General features: G+C 49.4%; 2 pseudogenes; both read right to left on the reverse strand.

Moving 5' to 3' along the window:
- Positions 1–1674: 1674 nt before the first annotated feature.
- LOC136372069 (feather keratin Cos2-2-like) lies at positions 1675–2442 on the reverse strand (annotated as a pseudogene).
- Positions 2443–5638: 3196 nt separating this feature from the next.
- On the reverse strand, positions 5639–6402 carry LOC136372382 (feather keratin Cos2-2-like; annotated as a pseudogene).
- Positions 6403–6991: the final 589 nt, after the last annotated feature.

The following is a 6991-nucleotide window of genomic DNA, read 5'->3' on the forward strand; positions in this document are numbered from 1 at the left end:
TGAATATGTATTAGTTTTTGGAACACAACCTGGTCTGTTAGGTTACTGGGCATGCTTAGAGGAGACATCCCTATGCACCCAGCTCTGCTAATAAAGTAACACCAGCTTTCTGATGCAGGAAATTGGTTGGAGAGTTTAGTTCCAGGTTTTTGGTGACAGCGGGGCTTTGAGCAGGCTGGTCTGGTGGCAGGTGTCCCTGTGCATGGCACTGGGGTGGGACAAGATTGTTCAACCTAAAGCATTAGATGACCCTGTGATCTGCGGGCTGTCTATGGCAGACCCTGTCTTCACCAGGGTCCATTGTCTGTCTTGCAGTCCCCCTCGGGCACAGGTTTGGTCAAAGGCTTCAGTTGGGAAGGCATTGATGGACAGATTCCATCTATCCATACATGGGAGAAATGTGAATTAATAGTGAAGCCCTAAGTCTTCTGCACAGACTCAAGCAAAAGTTATTTACCACTGCATATCCAGAGTATGGCTGACACCAACCCTAACTTTTGACATATCTCAGCACTGCATCTTAGGACAGAGATAGGCACTGCATGAGCTGAGGGCCCCAATGAGATGTGTACCTCATCTGCCTGTGCTGCTGTGTGCAGCCTATGGACCATAGACTGGATAATGGAGAGGAGAAGAAGGTAGAGATGAGGTTGTGGGCTGTTTCCACGCATTGCTGTTTCCCAGCTGTTGGGAGGAAAAGGTTAAAACGGAAAGATTTGGAGAGCAGGATGATAGATTTGTACAAGGTGACTTTGTAGGTGGGGAGGGTAGAAATATCCATGTGGAAAACTTCACATATTTACTGCTGATTATCCTGTCTCTCTTTGGAGACACAATACAAAAGCTATGAGAACCTTAAGAGGGATCTCTCACAGAGAGTCTTGAGCCTCCTGCTGGGAGAGTGAGAGATGAAAAAACTCAAAGGTGATAAAAGCACAGCATTGATAAACTGCACATGAATGAGACCCCCTGAGATACAGGGACAGTCGGGGACCTGCCAGGAGTAGACTGACCCTAATGGTGCCACTGTTCCCATTTTATGTGCCTCTGCAGCCTGGCAGTGCCTTGGGACATTTCAGTTAATGAGGTAGTGAAATAAATCTAATCTTCACATTTCAGCTGTGGTTTCGTAACTTGGACATATCAATCCATACACCAGCCCAATACTGTGAGCCTTTGGAGCCTCACTGTTCATGATGGCCACTGACTGTGCAGTGTCCAGGTACATTCTCCTCAGCTCCAAAACGAAAGAGCATATAGTAAAATTCACTGCAGGGACTCCCACCCTCAGCTTCTCCACCCTTTATCCTGGGCAGACTGGAAGATTTTCCAGGGAAACAAGGAGAACTCAGAGGCCAAGGCTTGACTGTGCATTGAATTTATTGAGTGTAAAGAAGAAAAGGAGGTAGCTCACAGAGAGCACCAAGACAACTGCTAAGATGCAGTGGAGCATCTGCAGGGTGTCCATCTGCCCATACTAAAGAAGGAAAGACAATAGGTCTCCGATAGGCTGGCATGGAAATATAAGGGGAGTGAAAAAAAAAAAAAAGAGAAAACTAAATGAAGGTAACAGTGAATTAGAGCTACAAAGAATATATCCCAAAGCTCTATCTCCTGGCCAGAGCCATGTTCTGAGGTCTTGGAGATTCTTGCCCAAAGATTTTGCCAGCGCATTTAGCAGGGACGACATCTGCTGCCACCATAGCAGTTGGTGATGCAGGAGATGTCAAAGCTCCCAGAGCTGATGGGCACTCCGCCGCAGCTGAGGATGTTGCCCACAGCAGCAGAGGTGGAGGATCCCACGGCAGTGTTCTGTGGGAAGGAGCTGAGGACGGGGCCGGGCAGGGTCACCAGCACAGCAGGCGGCTCAATGACGACGTGGGAGCTCTGGCACTGCCTGACACAGCACTCATTGCAGCTGCTGGCCAGCGGGCAGGGGCCGCAGGGCTGGCAGCAAGGGTCACAGGGCTTGCAGCAGGACATGGCTGGGGCTCACAGGTGCACCTGGCACAGAGGGCAGGGAGAAGCAGAAAGTGAGGACATGTGAGAAGCAGCACTGCACCTAATCAATCACCCTGCAGCCAAGGCATCTCCTGGCCCACATTGCACTGCCCAGCTCAAAGTCCAGCAGCCACCTCTGCCAAGTCCCAGTTTGTCTTTCTCTGTCTGCACAAGACCTTCTCTCCCCTACCCTCTCCCCCCAAAAGCACCTCCAAGCCCTGCACTATGACAGCCCCTCTCAGCTGAGACCTCCAGCCAGGAAACAGCTGCTCTTGAAACAGCAGCTAGAGAAGAGGCATCCCACTCACCTGATTGCTGAAGAGAAGGAGGTGAGAGAAGTGGCTGAGAGAGCAGAGACTTGAGCTGCCTTTTATAGCAGTCCTGCACTCCCACAGGTCCACAGGTACATCAGTGGAAGTCATAATTTTTTGGCCAGCTCATGTCACAAGTGTGAACCATCCCAGCTAATGCTGTGGGGTGTGTCCTGGTTTCCAGCACTTCTGCCTTTTCATTTCCTGGCTAATTCTGCCGGCTTTCCTACATGAAGGGTCATTTCTCTAAGTGCTGGGATGAGAGATTCAAGGACTTCCTGGGCCAAAACCATGCTGGGTGCATTTAGAATGCTCAGAACGTTGTCTGGCAGCATCCTCTGTGGATAGATGTGTTCACCGATGTCATTCCTGTGGGTTTGTTTTTGTCCAGGTTGTCAGGAAATGAGCATCAGTCCCGTGCTTCTTGCCCACATGCCCATGGACTGCCACGTGATGGGCACATGACATATCATTTTCTCTTGCTTTTTCCACCTGTCCATGATGGTCACTCACTGTTGCAAGCTTAGCTGAAGCTTCTGAGAGAGTTGGGGCCTGTTGCTACTCTAACAGTGCTCAGACCAAAATTTGTGTTGGCCTGATAAATGTCCATTCATTATCTCCCTGCCAACAAACGGGAACAAAATTGCCCCAGAGAAAAATCTCCAAAAAAGCTAGCCCCCAAGGGAAAGACAGAGGGTATGCAATTGTTTGTCCTTGGAGATCTGGTGGCTTTTGGAGGACCTCCTCACAGTGTTTTTGTCATTAAATGGGATCTGCCAAGAGGACTCGGACTTTCTCAGCACAATCACAGAATCCTAGAGACCTTAGGGATGCTGAGTTGGAAGTGACCCGGAAGGAGCATCAAGTCCAACTCCTGGCCCTGCACAGGACACACCAAGACTCCCAGCAAGTACCTGAGGCTGTTGTCCATACACTTCTTGAGCTGTCAGTTTTGCTGCGCAGACCACTTTCACTGGGGAGCCTGTTCCAGTGCTCAATCACCAAATACCCTCTGGGTGAAGAAACTTTTCCTGATATCCAACCAAAACTGTGGGAGTATGACTACCCCCTGGGCCAAATCCATGAATGGCCCGGAGTGTCCAGAGATGTGAGAATTGAATTAGAACCTTCAGAATCTAAACCTTCTAATTAGAACCTTCTAAATCAAAAATATATAAAACCACAAAACATGAAGTAGACAGACATGTCTGGCTTTAATCAAATAGAGGACTTTTAAGTGCCTGAAAAATAAGTGCTTGTGTTAGTAAGTAAGAAAGAGACCAAAACCTAGTTGATAGTTCAGTGATATTGTCTTTTGCAAAGTTCGTTTAAATTCTAGTCATAATAAAAGTAATGTAAATCTGCTGAGTAATTTTGGATTGAACATCTGGAGCTATATGTGTAAAATTTGTGTAAGAATTTGCGTTTGTCTTCACACATCCATCTGAACTTAGGATTGGCCAAGCAAGGATGCAGAAATTTTGTGTGTATATCTAATTGGTCAAAAATAGAATAAACACGTACTACTCCAAGAACACACACACAGAGGGCTCACAAAGACCGATGCCACTGTTGTTGCTACTGCATGAACTGCTACTGATACAACACTCATGGGACACACACTACTGAGGCCCCTGCTACTGATGTGGCTGCTGCTTCTGCTTTGACTTAAAGACTTTATGTGACCAGCCTTCTGTGTACTGCCACACACTCTGATAACTTGGCCTTCATGGAACTGATGTAATGGTGCAAAAAAAGGATTTCTTTTTCAACTGCCCAGGTTTTAGGCTTCAATGAAGTCATGCCAAAATATCTGCACTAAACTTCCCTCAGCTCAGCTCCAGCCATTTCCTCAAGTCTTGTCACTGGTCGTGAGAGTGAAGAGTTTGGTTCTTGCCCCTCGACTGCCCCTTAGGAAGATGTTGAAAACCACAGAGGAGTCTGAGCTCAGTCTCATTTTCTACAGGGCAGAATGTGCCAGGTGACCTCAGCCACTCCTCATATAGCCCCTCCAGACCCTTCCCCATCCTCAGGACCCCCTTTGGGCACTCTCTAGTAGCTTATAGTCCTCTTTAATGGTGCAGGTGTGTAGTGGTTCCATGTCCGATGAATTCAGTGTCTGCCATTTTTTACCTCTGGGAGACAGGATTTTGGAGAAAAAGGCAAAACAGGCCCCAACTTAAGGTATGCAGTGAGATTATTAACACACACAAAAGGAAAAGAAGACAATGACAGAAAAATAGCACCCCCCTGTTAGACGGACAAATCTGGTGTCTCTGCCCACAGATCTAGACAGGAGCAGCATATGCAGAAGGCCACATGAATCACAGAATGCTGTGCACCTGAGCTGGTATTTGGAGCCCAGCAACACATTCAGCCGTTCATTTTGTGTACCCAGGAGAACATGGATACCCAGGGAACGATATTTGGAGTATTGCCTAGGGCTGAAGGCCAAGGACTAACCAGAAACTCTCAAGTACAACTGGAAACATTGCTACATGTTGGCACTAGCAGTGAAGTCACAAATCATTTGCACAGGGAAGATGAAAACCTGGAAACAAAGCTTTCCACCCCTTTGGAGCTGTTGGGTTCACAAGGATGGAGACTCCACTGCAGAGATGGAGTGTGTTACCAATCCTAACTTGTGACTCACCTCAGCCCTGTGTGTCTGGGCAGCACTGGGCCCTGCCAAGTGCTGAGGGACTGTGTGAGGTTTGGATCACATCTGCTTGTTGGAGCGTGCGCTGGCCACAGGCCCTAGGGCAGGAAATGAAGGAAGGCCAGGAAGTGATGAGGTTGTGGGCTGTCCCCAGGTGTTGTTGCTTCCAATTCCCCGCGTTTGGAGCCAAAGTCTCCATGATGGCCTTTGGCTGCCATATAGCCAGGGATATTCTTCATCATCTCCAAGGGAAAAAGGGCACAAAGTAAAATACAGTGCAGAGAATCCCACCCATTGCTGTCTCCATCTTTTCCCGGAGCAGACTGGAGGATTTGTCACAGAACAAGAGACTCAGAGGCCAAGGCTTGAATGCAGCACAATTTTAATAAGTTTAAAGAAGAAAAGGACATGGCCCACAGAGAGCACCAGGAGCAGTCACTTAGATGGAGCTCCCATGTGGTGTTCTTTGGACTGCCCTGTAGAGGAAGGATGGGCGACAGGTCCACACTGGACTGGCCTGGGGACAGAGGCACAGAGAAGGAGAGGAGAGTAGAAGAAGGAAGCGATGGTCCAAAGCTCTAAATACAACATCCGGAAGCTCTATCTCCTGGCCAGAGCCATGTTCTGAGGTCTTGGAGATTCTTGCCCAAAGATATTGCCAGCGCATTTAGCAGGGACGACATCTGCTGCCTCCATAGCAGTTGGTGATGCAGGAGATGTCAAAGCCCCCAGAGCTGATGGGCACTCCGCCGCAGCTGAGGATGTTGCCCACAGCAGCAGAGGTGGAGGATCCCACGGCAGTGTTCTGTGGGAAGGAGCTGAGGACGGGGCCGGGCAGGGTCACCAGCACAGCAGGCGGCTCAATGACGACGTGGGAGCTCTGGCACTGCCTGACACAGCACTCATTGCAGCTGTTGGCCAGCGGGCAGGGGCCGCAGGGCTGGCAGCAAGGGTCACAGGGCTTGCAGCAGGACATGGCTGGGGCTCACAGGTGCACCTGGCACAGAGGGCAGGGAGAAGCAGAAAGTGAGGACACGTGAGAAGCAGCACTGCACCCAACCACCCTGCAGCCAAGGCACCTCCTGGCCCACATTGCACTGGCCAGCTCAAAGCCCAGCAGCCACCTCTGCCAAGTCCCAGTTTGTCTTTCTCTGTCTGCACAAAACCTTCTCTCCCCTACCCTCTCCCCCCAAAAGCGCCTCCAAGCCCTGCACTATGACAGCCCCTCTCAGCTGAGACCTCCAGCCAGGAAACAGCTGCTCTTGAAACAGCAGCTAGAGAAGAGGCATCCCACTCACCTGATTGCTGAAGAGAAGGAGGTGAGAGAAGTGGCTGAGAGAGCAGAGACTTGAGCTGCCTTTTATAGCAGTCCTGCACTCCCACAGGTCCACAGGTACCTCAGTGGAAGTCATAATTTTTTGGCCAGCTCATGTCACAAGTGTGAACCATCCCAGCTAATGCTGTGGGGTGTGTCCTGGTTTCCAGCACTTCTGCCTTTTCATTTCCTGGCTAATTCTGCCGGCTTTCCTACATGAAGGGTCATTTCTCTAAGTGCTGGGATGAGAGATTCAAGGACTTCCTGGGCCAAAACCATGCTGGGTGCATTTAGAATGCTCAGAACGTTGTCTGGCAGCATCCTCTGTGGATAGATGTGTTCACCGATGTCATTCCTGTGGGTTTGTTTTTGTCCAGGTTGTCAGGAAATGAGCATCAGTCCCGTGCTTCTTGCCCACATGCCCATGGACTGCCACGTGAGGGCACATGACATATCATTTTCTCTTGCATTTTTCCATCTGTCCATGATGGTCACTCACTGTTGCAAGCTTAGCTGCAGCTTCTGAGAGAGTTGGGGCCTGTCGCTACTCTAACAGTGCTCAGACCAAAATTTGTGTTGGCCTGATAAATGTCCATTCATTATCTCCCTGCCAACAAACGGGAACAAAATTGCCCCAGAGAAAAATCTCCAAAAAGCTAGCCCCCAAGGGAAAGACAGAGGGTATGCAATTGTTTGTCCTTGGAG

This window comes from Sylvia atricapilla, chromosome 27, assembly GCF_009819655.1.
Source record: "Sylvia atricapilla isolate bSylAtr1 chromosome 27, bSylAtr1.pri, whole genome shotgun sequence".
NCBI classification, from domain to species: Eukaryota; Metazoa; Chordata; class Aves; order Passeriformes; family Sylviidae; genus Sylvia; species Sylvia atricapilla.